Raw genomic sequence first — 13,698 nt, 5'->3', positions numbered from 1 at the left:
AGGTTAGACCAGTTTCATTACTCCAGAAAATCCTTTCTTCTCTTGTCAATTTCTATCCCTACATCCTTGTGGGATTTTCTTTCCCAGAATCATGTATCGGTGCAGTTGTATGCTATTTAGTCTGGATTCATTCTTCTAGCACAACACATTTGAGAGTCATTTATGTTATTGCTCATATTAGTAGTCTGTTTCCTTTTATTTCTGTGTAGTACTGTATGGATGCCCTGCGTAGTGTTATACATTCACCATTTGAAGAATTTTTTACATTGTTATCTAGTTTGGGGCAGTAGTTTTTTTTCTTTTGTTTTTCTACCAGGAAATGAACCCAAGGATGCTTAATTGCCAAGCAGCATTCCCAGCCCCCTGTATTTTTTTCTTTTTGAGTTTTTAAAATAATTTTGAGGCAGGATCCCTAAGTTGCTTAGGGCCTCATTAAGTTGCAGATGCTAGCTTTAGTCCTCCTGTCTCAACCTCCCAAGACCCTGGGTGTTCAGTTTTGGACAACTGTGCTCAGCTAGTTTGGAGCAGTTATAAAAAAAGCTGCTACAAACTTTGGTGTACAGGCATGTGAACACAAGTTTCCATTTCTGTTAGGTAAAGTTTTAGGAGATAAAAATTAAACATAAGTGGAACTTTATAGGAAACAATCTTCCTCCTCTGCTCTGTCAGAATGGGGCCCTCCATGTCCAGACTTTCCAGTCTCAAGGGAACTAAATGTGGCCTGCATTCTGGGATTCACCATATAGGACTCCTTTCCATTAACTGCAGCACCTGAAATAGGCACTAATTCTATGCTCCAACTTCCAGTTTCTCCCTACACCATTCCCTGACCATAGCTCTTCCTAGAGACACTTGCTTGGTGCTTGGTGGCAAGGACTCTAGGGGAAGATCACATCTGTCCAAATCACAGCTCTATAATGACCAGCAGGGAGCACTTGGCTGTGCTACTTACCCCCATGTCACTCAGTTTTCCTATCTCAAAAACAGGGAAATATGGGTTAATTCACACAAGACACATAGAACTGTGCCTGGTACCAGAAAGTGTCCTACCTGCTGCTGTTAGTATTACTATCATTCCTCCTTGTGGTCAGCTACACATTTGTGTCTCATCTTAAAACCCAAGTAACTCCCACCTTTAACATCCTAGGACTCCACTCTACTTGTTGTACCCTCTGTGCCTTATTCCCTGAAAGAGTTGACAGTGATCACTAGCTCCACCCTTCACTTCCTGGCCCACCTCAGTCCAGACCCTGCCCTTGCTGTCATGATGATGCTCTCAACTAGGGCAGAGCCAGCAGATATCCTTGAGATTACATAGCGTCTGAAACCAGAAGGAGCAGAAATAGCCTTCTTGCATGTCTTAATGCTTAATGCTCTGGGCTTCTCCTCTGCATGTACCTGGGTGCTGTGAGCTAGGTTGCCTTTATGGGTCCCTTGATAACCCTCTCCCTGCACTACCCTGGCCACTCCCCACAGTGCCCAGGGCCTCATGTTGCAGCTGCCCTCACAACCCTGAGCGTAGGCTGGACATGCTATTTGTAGTGTGTTTTCAAAACCCAGTGCAGTGACTAGAGTTTATTTTTTCTACTGAGTATTGCACCCAGGGACACTTTACCACTAAGCTACATCCTTAGTCCCTTCAATTTTTTATTTTGAAACAGTCTCACTAAGTTGCTGAGGCTCCTTTTGATCCTCCTGCTTCAGTGTCCTGAGTCACTGGGATTACAGGCATATACCACCATGCCTGCTTTGACTGAGGTATTTTTGATGCCCTGAAATATTTATGGCTGGTGAGTGGTATAGCATGTGCTTAGCATGTGCAAGGCCCTGGGTTCTTCAGTACCCAGTATACAAAGAAAAATTTGAATAAGTGAACCAACAAACAAAAGAATCAACATTTCAGATAGAAGAGATAAAGGGACAGAGAATTCTGATGCCTTGAAGTCCCCATGTTCAGGGGGAAAAAAAGAGGCAGCAAGAAGTTGGGCAAAAAAATGGACAAGATACCATTTGATGTTTGTCCCTTGAGACACAAAATGTGAGCACCAGCCACAAGAGTGGAGCCAGTGTGAGACACTGCTCTGGGTGCTTCAGAGTTATTGGATTCAATTCATGTCTGATTATATTCCATGTGTTTGGGGGGGGGGCGGTATTCAAACTTAGTGCTCAGTTCTTAAAAGTTTATTATCATTCCTCTGAGCATTTTTCTATATCATATGTACCCCAATCCTTGATATATTTTGAGATAGGGTCTCAATAATTTTCTGTGGGCCTTGCCAAGTTGTTGAGGCTGGCCTTGAACTTGTTATCTTCCAGACTCAGCCTCCCAGGTCACTGTGATTTCAGGCATGCAACATTGCACCTGGAAGGAAACTAATTTCTTTATTGCTGTGAACACCTTAAAGGAGGCAGAACCTCATATAGCACAGTGGTTCCTGTTGCTTTTTGGACGTATTCCAGAGCTGTACTGATGTGAAATCCGATTTCCTTCTTGTGCACAATAGTGTTGAAGATTAAAGTCTTCATGTGTGGCCAATGGAGAGTTGGGGGTGGACACAGGGGCTGCTGGGTCACTTGCCATTGTTCCAGGACATTTGCTAGCTAAAGCTCTTGATGTTGGGATGAGACTTATCCTAGTCTGGGAGCAGGAAGGGGAGAGGCTGATGGATGAAGACAAAGAGAAAATAGAATAAGAAAGAGTACAAGCTAGTCAGCATCCATGGGAGGACTTGACATTTGAGTGTGACCTTTAGTGCTCTGAGTACTAGAGGCCTCAGCCCAGATTTTCCTGGTCCATCTGATTTGTGACTATGAAAATATGATTGGGCATTTCTGCTTCCATTGCCCTCCCAGATAGTGAAAGTCAATGAAGGTACATTTTTAGAAAGAAATCAAAAGGTAAGAAAGTAAAGTGGGAGTGGGATGGAAACATCATCTTGCAGCAGTTGAGCAGAGCAGCACTAGAAATGTCTTAAAAGGTATCTCGGAGGACATGTGTGGCCAATGGACACAGAGCCAGGATGTGACAAAGAGAGTTAAAAGGTGATGAGGGAGCCCTGAAAAGGCACGAGATTTGGGTGCAATGTCAGCACTTGTCTGAAGAGAGCTGCTCACAAGTGGGTCGAGGGAGATCATTCTTTCTAGAAGCCTGGGAAGACAGGAGGCTCTGGGTCACTCTTGGGCTGTCCTGCCCTTGGAATCTTACCACATGCCTGGGTTTAGCCCTGCATTAACTGACCACCCTGGGAATGTCACTAGGAGATGATCTTGGCCACTCCTGCTGATTCTGAGCTCCTCTTTCCATCCCCATCTCCCTCCAGTGTGACAATCCCTTTGACCAAGGCTGCTTCACAAATTGTTACATCCAGATGTGTATGCCACTGGGACCCAAGTAAGTTTGTAAACCAGGGGCTTAAGTGGTGAACCCTGGGGCTGGTGGGTTGGGGTGAAGCTGGATCCCTTTCTCTGGTCACTTACTCCAGCTCCAAGAACCTGATCCTCACTGCTTTTGTTCTTTGGGGTTTTTTCTATGGCACTCTGGGAGCCTCTGGGAATTTCATTCTTTCTTGCCTTCGTAGGTTCTTGCTACAAGAAATGGGGTAGCAGGGTACAGCAGCCTGGTTGATGCTCCTGGATGAGAGCCCTGAGCTTTGTGCTTTCCAAGCTGAGGTGTGAGGGTGGTCAGGGAGAACTGGCCAATGTGGGTAGTGACCCCTGGCCCTTGACCTTTTGTTCTGCAGGTACATGACACAAGCTGTCAGTCTGCAAATAGAGCTGGGGACTGAATGGGAGCCAACAGAGGTATACTTTCCAGAACAACATCCTACACAGCTCCCTGCATCTAAGTTTCCAACTATAGTCTCCCCAAGTAGTGGCCAGTCTGCACCTTTACAGGAGGTGTGAGAAGGAGTGGGGTTGCATTGATACAGGGGTTGTCTGTGGTCTGCACATGTATTGGGAGAAACCCTTCAGGTTGGGCTGGCTAGGAAGCTGAAGCAATTGGAGTATAAGGATGGGGATTATGGAACTGGATGGTGCAGTGTTCAGGTTGCAGGGCTTCAGAGCACGCTGAGGTGTCCCTGGATAGAGAAAGAAATAAGAAGAGTAAACCACACACTTTCTGGTTACTGCTTTTTTGAAAAATAAAAACCTTATAGTTTCTTTAAAAGTCATAACTCTTAACTCACTGATTTTTTGCTTTCTATATTTTGCCTACTTTTCCAGGGAAGTCATCTATTTCTCTGGGTTTTCTGTTTCATAATGTGGATAACTATTATATCTAAAACTTGGATATTTTCTCTTCCCCAGATTATGTATTTTATGTTTTTGTATTTACATCTCTCTCAAATACTCAATGTCATTCAAAGCACAGTTGAGCATGAAATTCCTCACCAGATAATGGAGATTTTCCATAGTAATCACCTTACATGGAGCCAGGAAGAGAGAACTACTAATGGGACTTGCAGGGGACTATGATGTGGTGACATATAATGCAGTTCCCAGGCAGAGCTCTGAGGACTGCCATTGGATCCTGATCTTATGATAGATGGATTTGTTTTCTTCATTCATTTCAATTGGCTCATTGAAGTGAAAGGAAAGCTAGACATTACATCTGTGTAAAATGTTTTGTGAAAATTAGTATTAGTCATCTCAACATCAAGGTTTCAATTCTTCTGCACTTTTCTTTTTTATTAAAAACCTTGTTTTTAAAGTGTGCTACTTTTTTACTATTTTTTCATTTTTTTACCTTTAAAAACTATTTTTAGCTGTAGATGGACACAATGCCTTTATTTTATTTATATTTTTCAGTGGTGCTGAGGATGAAACCCAGTACCTCACACATGCTAGGCAAGCACTCTACCAGTGAGCTACACCCCAGACCCTGATATGCTATTTTGCTAGTTATAGTTTTTTTGTAGGAGTGTTTTTTTTTCATTGTGGATTTAACCAGCACCTTGTGTTATTTTTTATTTTGAGACAGGTTCTCACTAATTTGCTTGGGGTCTCACTAAGTTGCTGAGTGTGGCTTTGAACTTGGAATCCTTCTGTATTACCCTCTTCAAGCCACTGGGAATATAGGCATGAACCATTGCACCTTGCTGCTAGTTACATTTTTAAATATATTCATGAAATGGCAAAGAAAAATATTTCACATTTTTTTCAACATGTTTGTATATGTGTGTGTGTTTGTGTGTGTATGTGTGTGTGTATGTGTGTGTCTTTAGTCTGAAAGTTGTGGGTTCTTTAAAACAATGAGAGATAACTTAGTTTGAGTTAAAAATTAAGAAACTGAATAGTGTGCCAGTAAGAATATCTGAAAATATTTTTTCTCAAAACATCAGTAATGAAGTATATCTCTGCAGATTTTCACACAGGGTGTAACTGATGCTACTCCTATGCCTCTTGGTATCAAAGTTTGACAATGGTTCCAAGTCTTCAGAAAAACAGAAAAATGAAGGAAAATTTGACTGATGAAGAGACTATGGAGAAATTAAGTATGTTACCTACATTTCAGATTACTCATGAATCTGCAGATTTTCACACAGAGTGTAATTGATGCTACTCCTGTGCCTCTTGGTGTCAAAGGTTGACAGTGATTCCAAGTCTTCAGAAAAACAGCAAAAGAAGGCAAATTTGACTGAAGAAGAGACTATGGAGAAGTTAATTATGTTACATACATTTCAGATTACTCATGAATTAATATTTCTTAAATCATTTGACCCAAGTCTGAGGTTATAGCTCAGTAGTGTACAGCACTTACCTGGTTTGTACAAGGCTCTTGGTTCTATCTTTAGCATGCAAAAAAAAAAAAAAGATACAGTTAGATTATAATATATGCCTTTTATTTTACCTTAAAGTAGAAATAAAAATTGTTTTCTTATAGGAGTAATTGCTTTCATTAAAAATGTAGTGAGCAGGGCATGGTGGCACATGACTATAATCCCAGTAATTTAGGAAATTAAGGCAGATGATTTCAAGTTCAAGGTCAGCCTGGGTAACTTAGTGAGAACCTTTCACAATATAAACTATGAAAAGTGCAAGGGATATAGCGCAGAGGTAAAATGCCCCTGAATTCAACCCCCAGTACCACCCAAAAACAGTGAAAGCAAAGTAATATTCGTTTTGTTTGTCATGGCATTTGAAACATATTATGTATTGATAGTGAAATCAATCCCTTTGGGAGCAATACTTCTTTCCTGTGAACCAAATCTAAAGGATATGAGCATGAGTGTAGTTGGAAACCTTATCAAAAAGGTTTGTCCTAACCTATAGCTTTTCAAAATAGATATGTGTAGTCATAAGATATATTCCAAGGGAAAACACATTTTCCTGTCTCTTTTAATAAAATTACTATCAGTGGCCTGAATCCTGCATTATAAATAATGTAAACAGTTCCAGGAAGGGAGTAACAATAACATCTGCTTACAAGGCTCCAGTAACTATAGTAATAAAAAACAATGTGATCTAGAAGGCTCAAGGAAAAGCACTTTATACATGGTTTGTTATAAGCACTGACATGTTCAACATTTATTTGTTCTTGATTTCTCAGTGCTTTCCAATATGAAACTGCCTTGACTGTGGTGTCCATTATTAGATAGTCCTTCTCTAGGAGAGCTGCTGCTTTAAAATAATAAACCAGAATAGTAGTTGTGACTATTCATTTGTGATTTTTAGTTATCACATCCCGTGTCTTTATGCCCTTAACTTCTTGGCTTGAAGCTTAGTAGCTAACTTGAGATTGAGTACCTACATACAATTATCAATGGGAGTTTCCTTGATATATGTGCATCTATTTTGGTCTAGATTAAGTGAAAATTTAATGTGATTTTCTTATGTTTTGACTTACTATTTATAAGAATTTAGATTGTGATTTTATATCCAACCTCCTCATTTTACCATTTCTTGGACATGATGTTGAACATTCCTAAAATAGATACATGAATAGTTTGTATTAGAGTGATCTGTACAGTAGGATGTGGTTTCCTAAGTATGTTGAAAGGAGATATACTGGACTAGTCAGAAAAGCAAGTTAGGGTTATTCATTTGGCTATCATTTATTTATCATTACTAAGAGTAGTTTCATAACTTATCACTAATATGTAATGCAGGCACTGGAGAAGAAAAATAGAGTGATGAATTTCCTATGAATTGCCAAGTTTTTGTGTATTTTGTTCCTGGGAATGAACCCAGGGGTGATTTACCACTGAGCTACACCCCAGCACCGCCCCCTTTTTTTTTTTTTTTTTTTGTTTTGAGACAGGGTCTCACTGAAATTCTAAGATTGGTCTTGAGCTTGTGATTCTTTTGCCTCAGCTCCAGAATGACTGGGATTACAGGCATGTGCCACCACACTCTACTGGAATTGCCATTTCTTCAGTGTTTTGTTTCAAACCAATTATTGTTGAAACTTGATGTGTTTGAAGATCACTGTTTTAAAATCAATAGAGTATTAAAAAGGTTAATGATTCCAAAATTAATTTGTATTTTAAATGTTTGACTAAGCTTTGAATGTGTTTTTTCTTTAAAATAGGAACTATTTGTGAGCATCAATGACACTAATACAAAATATACAAGACATTAAAACATTGGACAAGGGTAAGTGTTTATGATTGTATTGTAATAATGTTCACTACTTACTGGGTATTCAGAGTGATCTCCATTTTTCCACCTGAAATTGAGTACTCCCAGTATTCTAGGAGTGGTACCCTAGGGGATTTGTGTAAACACAAAATAAAATTGTTAAAAACCCTCCTTGTAAGCAATGACTTTACATCTTCTTTCTTCTTGACTGTTATTTCTCATAGATGGCCAGGGATTATTAGATGGAAAAATTACCCATGACATAATTAAGAGACAATTTTACTGCAGGATGATAGGCCATAAAAGCATTGATTTGGGGCTGGGTATGTTGTTAAGTGTAGAGAGCTTACCTAGGATACATGAGGTCCAGGGTTCCATCCCTGGCATTGCAAAAACAATAGCAAAGCAAAGGAAAACCCATACATTTAGTTTCTAAGGGGTGGTACACACCTATACTCCCAGCAACTCAGGAGGCTGAGTTAGCCTCATTGCAAGTTTTCAGCCAGCCTCAGCAATTTAGTTAAATCCTAACATTAAAAAGGACTGGGGAGTAAGCTTAAGGGTGAGGAGCACCTGGTTTCAATCCCCAATCCTAAAAAAGTAAATAAATACATAAATGGTTTTGAATCCTATCAATGAGTATTGATCTTTGAGACTGCCACTCTGATTTTGTTCAGTAATTTGTTTTTAAAGTATACTAAGCTCTTTCCTCTAATGCCTGAGAGCAATGTTATTAATCTGTAGAAAGTGTTCTGTGAATTTAGATTGAATTAGTAGAATATAGAATGAGAATTTTGGGAAACTTTCATATGAATTTCTTTTTAATAACTAAACTTAGTTTAACACTAATTTTAATAATAATAAAAATATTGAAAATCATCTATTTTGAACATGATAATAATAGATGTTATATATTGAATAATTAATAATGAATGAAATAATACCTATGTATAAGGATAGATATCAGAAATTCAGGTGAATATATTTATTTATTTGTTTGTTTATTTATTTACTTTAGGTACTGAGCTGCCTTCCAAGCCCTTGTATGGGCATGTGCCACCATGCATGTTCCAGCCAGATAAATTTTGTAAGGAAACTGCAGACAAATACATAAACATAAACTTCATGGTTATAAGTACAGAAAAGTGAATGGAAATGATGCACCTCAAGTGCAGGATAAACACCAAATGAATAAGCAAATACTTCAAAAAATATTTTCCCAGGTAGGAGTGAAAAGAGGATTAACTCCTGGCACTGGGCTGAGCTTAGGTTGGCTAATCAACTTCAAGAAAAATTAGGAAAATATTTAGGGTCCAGGTAGTGGAAAATACTGTGCATAGTCAGTGTGCAAGTAAAAATACTAATCATTTGTCAGTTATAATCTCACTATGTAATACTATCTTGTGTTACTACAAATTATTAGCTGGTTGGTGTTTGTTACTTTCTAAGAGAACTAGGAAAACCACTGATTTGTTTTTCAACTCCATTACCATTAAGCGTGCTATTAAACAAATTTACGGAAACACCCACAAAAGGAACTGATCCTTAATGAGCTCTTGGTGATGAAAGAATTAAGGAATCCTGACATAATTCACTTCTTAGATAAATATGCTTTTGGTTCTTTTAATCATTGGGATAAAAAACATGGAAATTTGTAGTTTGATGGAGGTTAGCCACTTTAAAGTATCAATACTTAGAAGGTCCTTCTGCTACAAGGATATTACTTGGCTAGTGAGAGAAGGCAGCAAAATGAAGGACATTGCTGGATCTTGTGTCTATTCATGCAAATGATCATATGCAGAAACAATAAGGAATGATCAGCTGAGATTCATGTCTTTACCCACAGAGATGACTACACACATTTTGAAATGTTTACATCAGTTTTGATTTTAAATGCTATTCTTTGTAAGTAAATTGTACATGTTCATCAAAAGCTCCTGTAGACCACATGTGGTAGTGTAAGCTTATAATCCCAGCAGCTAGAGAGGCTGAGGCAAGGAGGATCACGAGTTCAAAGTCAGCCTCCACAATTTAGCAAGGGCCTAAGCCACTCAGTGAGACTTTGTCTTAAATAAAATACAAAATAGGGCTGGGGATATGGCTCAGTGGTTGAGTGCCCCTGAGTTCAATCCCTGGCTCCACGCGGCAGCTTTGCATTGGGGCTTGGGATGCTTTATTAAGGCTGGGAGGGGCATCCAAGAGAGAGAAGAAGAAATATCAAGGGCCTGAATAAACTGCTGAAAGAAGATTCCTGAGTTGCGTCTTCCTTGCGGGCAAGGGGTCGCGACAAGTGGTGCCGAGACCCGGGAACCAGAACTTTCAGCAGTCAGGGGTGGTGCACCGGTTAGTCCCAGGTAAGTGGGATCCGCGATCAAAGCGGGGTTAGTCCCAGGTAAGTGGGATCCGCGATCAAAGCGGGGTTAGTCCCTAGTAAGTGGGATCCGCGACCAAAGCGGGACAGCTCCTCTGTAATGAAAGAGAGAGCCTTACATTTTATTGCAGCTGCACTGTGTACTTTCGCTCCTACTTTCGCTTTCTTTTTTTTGTGCTTCCTTTGTTGTTGTGTCATGGGTGCCGCATCTTCAAGTCCGCTTCTCCTGGCCCTAGATGGCCTGTTACGTTCCAAGGGACTGGAAGTGAAACATAGTACTTTACAGAGATTTTTACAGAAGATAGATATCGCTGCACCGTGGTTTGCATTTTCGGGCAGCCTTACTGTGCCTAGTTGGGATAAATTAGGCAAAGATCTTGACTTTGCTTCTGAGCAGGGCATATTAGAGGGTGGGGTGATACCCCTTTGGAAAATGGTCCGTGGTTGCCTTACAGATGGTACATGCCAGGAAGCTGTAAGTGAGGGTCAAGCTATTCTTGAGCAGCTGCATGAGGAAAAATCTGAAGGATCATGTAGTGAAGTGGCAGAGAGTATTAAAAGTAACAGTAGTGAGAAGGCAAAAGAGCCTGAAGATAAAAATAGGAGAAGGCTCTACCCAGACTTGACTGAATTAAAAATGCCTGAGAACACAAGCGACTCAGAGAGTTCTGAGGACCTTGATATATTGTTACAACAACTACATAAGATAAAAATGAAAAAGAAGAAAAAGGAGACACAGGGCACGCAGGCCTACTGTAAGAAGGGGAAGGGAGTTAACATCAGTCAACAAAACTCTGAGGAGGAGGAGGTAGAATATCTAGAAGAAGATATGGTGCCAATTGCCCCACCTCCGTATGTGGGGGGAGCCAAGGTTCCGGGAGATCTTTTCATGCACAAGTTTGGAGGACAGTTAATACAGATATGGGACTTGCATACCCTGTATTCCAGGACAATAACAGGGGAAGATATCATGAGCCTTTAGACTTTAAGCTAATTAAAACCTTGGCAGAATCTGTCCGCACTTATGGCATAGATGCCGCTTTCACTCTCACTCAGGTGGAGGGACTTACTAGATTTTGCATGACTCCCTCAGATTGGGCTAGTCTAGTCCGCGCTTGTGTTTCCCCAGGGAAATATTAGGAGTCCAAAGTTGGCTGTTTAATGTTTCTGGCCGTACCCAAGACTCGGAGCGAGGTAGGAGGCTTAAAATTTCTGCAAATAATTCACAATTATCTAATGCTACATTACCCTCCGCAGCAGTCCGTCTCCAATCTCCGTTCCTGTTTCTTTTGGCTAATGTTACATTACAGGGGATGCTTAATTGTTCTAATACTACCTGTTACTTGTCTGAGTGTTGGAATGGATCCTGGCCTACGGCAGTGGTTATGAAATTTCCAACCTTTGTCCCGATCCCGGTTACTGCAGATCCAGAGTCATTTCCTATTGTTGAACTGATTAGAGCCCGTAGAGATTTTGGAATTACGGCAGCCATAGTGACAGTTGTGGCGGTATCTGCTGCTGCAGCAGTTATAGCTGGAGTAGCCATAGCCAGCCAGGTACAAACTGCTGCCACTATTAATCAGGTTATTCAACAAACATCCACCATACTTGAATCTCAAAGTAGAATTAATCAACACATTTTTTCTGGGATTCTGGCTGCTAATCAAAGGATAGATCTGCTTCAAGCTCAAGTTGAGGAATTGTCTGACCTAGTACATTTGGGTTGTATTGATCAACGTGCACATTTATGTATAACCTCTGTCAGATTTTATGATTCCAGAAATGCCTCCCACATCATCGGGGAGTATCCATCCGGAACCTGGTCCATGGAAGCAGAAAACATGATCCAGTCTCAACTAACCCAGATAGCTGTCTTGAACAGTACCCGTGTCGATCCCGTGACTTTGGGTCAATTCACCGATTGGATATCTTCTGCTTTTTCCTTCTTCAAAGAGTGGGTGGGAGTAGGCATTTTTGGTGCAATGTGTTGCTTCAGTGTTGTACTCTGTTTGTGGCTTCTCTGTCGCCTTAAAACTCGCCATGCACAAGAAAAGGCTATGATCATACAAGCTCTTGCAGCTTTAGAAAATGGCAACTCGCCTCAAGTCTGGCTTGCGCATCTTAAGCAGTAAACCTTTGTCATGGTCGTTACACCCCAAGTTATTATAACATTGCACTGGGATCGACATGACTTTCCTTGTTATTCTCTTAGTGTTGGAAAGCCCTTGCACTCTGCCGGTCTTACTGCCATTGCACGCAGATGGGTTTCCACACTAGTGCTTTTCTATCGCCTTGAAGTTCGTGCCTTTCTTTCAGGGTGCTGTCAACTTGTTTGTCATTATAAACAGTCGCAGTTCAGCCTCAGCTACCCCCCTTCGTCCACCATCGTCACGATACAGGATGCGAGGCAAGGCACTGCACTTGAGTGATCCTTGATGTGGACCTCAAGGAGAGCATGTCCTATTGCATGCGGGTTCGACGCGTCCACGCCCCGCCCCATGAAAAAAGGCGTCGGCTGATATGGCCTCAGATCTGGGGAAGGGCCCTCCTTAGGACTGAGCCATACTATGCAGCCACTTCTGCACAGTGGGATAGGACCTCTACTCTTGCCTGTATTGTTTTAAGAAAACAGAAAGGGGGAACTGTGGTGAGCCGCTTCTGCCGTTTCTGCAGATTATGGTCGCCATTACAAGATGACGCTGGCTCCGCTGTGGTCTGTGACAAACAACTCCTTATCTGGGAAAGTTGGCACATGATTTTTCACCACCCTGTGAGAAAGCTCCACGCGGCAGCTTTGCATTGGGGCTTGGGATGCTTTATTAAGGCTGGGAGGGGCATCCGAGGGAAGAAGAAGAAATATCAAGGGCCTGAATAAACTGCTGAAAGAAGATTCCTGAGTTGCGTCTTCCTTGCGGGCAAGGGGTCGCGACACTATTCACTCGTTAATTTTTCTATTTCTAAAGCATATTTTAACACCTCCTTTCCAATTAAATCATCTGTCAACCCAACCATCTATTTGAACTACTGATATCTCCATTGGTGAGGCTTCTATCTGTAAGGATGACCTTTCTTTGGTCTCTCTCCTATTTACCCCTATAACAGGACCACTGATGTCAAAGTTGTAAAACTCAACTTTTCAGATTTCTATACATATATCATTAATCTTTTCTATTTGAAGTTGTTGATGGATGGAAGAGTTAAGCTACCTAAATCATAGCAACAGAGGGCAGAGAGATTATTAGATTTCCTTCCCTCCTGCTGTCTGATAACCTCCAGACTTACACAAGTACCCAATTCCAGACGAATACCCATTGTGAATAAACACAGCTAGACTGCCCTTATTAATTTCTGCATTTGCCCAATTGGACATTATGCTTAGATACAGGAGAGTACACCTAAATAAAGATGGACATGGGGAAGAGATCCATGTAGACACTGGATAGGAGCTCAAGAACTCAGGGATCAGTGGAGCACAGCTTAGAAAGAAAGGCCACAGGCTCTGGGTAGAAACATCCTTTTAGATCCAAAATATACTTACACTTAGAAGATGAGCACAATAAGAGGAGAGTACAAACAGGTCCTTTCAAAACATGGAGACTTACCCCAGGAAACTTCATTGCCAAGATTAGTGGGGGCACTGGCTATGACTGACTCTTATTTACTCTACCATTTCTACCTAGTGCATTAAATGTATGAGTACACAATCTCAACTCTATCACCATCCTTTCTGTAATTTATTATTATAT

This window comes from Marmota monax, unplaced genomic scaffold, assembly GCF_021218885.2.
Source record: "Marmota monax isolate L192 unplaced genomic scaffold, Marmota_monax_Labrador192_F-V1.1 WCK01_AAM20220418_F8-fsc00053, whole genome shotgun sequence".
NCBI lineage: Eukaryota > Metazoa > Chordata > Mammalia > Rodentia > Sciuridae > Marmota > Marmota monax.
This window is presented reverse-complemented; position numbering follows the sequence as displayed.